The 814-nt window shown below is 37.0% G+C and overlaps 1 pseudogene; it reads right to left on the reverse strand.

Annotated features, from left to right (window-relative positions):
- Nucleotides 1-330: 330 nt before the first annotated feature.
- LOC112474795 lies at nt 331-449 on the reverse strand (annotated as a pseudogene).
- Nucleotides 450-814: the final 365 nt, after the last annotated feature.

An 814-nucleotide genomic window follows, 5' to 3' on the forward strand; every position in this document is an offset into this window, starting at 1 on the left:
TTTTCATCTTCCCTAAAATTTTAAAGTCATGATATGCATAGAAAATATCTATAAATTCTCTGGGTTAAACACCAAGGCTGCTTGTGGCCTGAGGTAACAGGCCTGGGACTCTGGCTCCCTGGTCCCTCTTGGCCACCCAAGAGCAGAGAGCACCTATATCTCAGCATACCATATATCTGCAGAACGTGCCAAGGTACATCTGTGGGAATGTTCCAAATTAGGATAGCTACCAGTAAAAGAAAGACCACTTCAAATTTCCAAAACAATGAGTGTGTTATTTCTTTATATAATAAGTGCAGAGGCTGAGCACCTCCAGGCATATTTCTTTTATATCTATAGCATCTGGTCTTCCTAGGTGGTCTCCCATCCAAGTACTAACCAGGCCCAAACCTGCTTAACTTCTGAGATCAGACAGGATCAGGCTTTCTCAGGGTAGCGTGGCCATAGACTTTTTCTTCATTTTTGAAGTATAGTTTCACAGAGTACAGAACACTGTGTTGGTGTTTTTTGTTTTTGTTGTTTTTCCTTTCACTTCAAATATTTCACTCTATTATTTTCTTTCTTACGTGGTTTCTAAGGAGAATTCAGATTTTATTCTTATTTTTGTTCCTCTATACATTATTTTTTGTTGTTGTTGTTACTTCTAGTTTCTTTCAGGATTTTTTTCTTTACCATTGATTTTCTTAAATGGGAAAATAAAATGCCTAGGTGTTTTCATTTGTTTGTTTGTTTGTTTTCATTTATCCTGTTTAGTATTCTCTAAGATTCCTGGATCTGTGACCTGTGGTTTCATGTCTGGCATTAATTTCGTGAA

This window comes from Pteropus alecto, unplaced genomic scaffold (genome assembly GCF_000325575.1).
Source record: "Pteropus alecto unplaced genomic scaffold, ASM32557v1 scaffold7, whole genome shotgun sequence".
Lineage (NCBI taxonomy): Eukaryota > Metazoa > Chordata > Mammalia > Chiroptera > Pteropodidae > Pteropus > Pteropus alecto.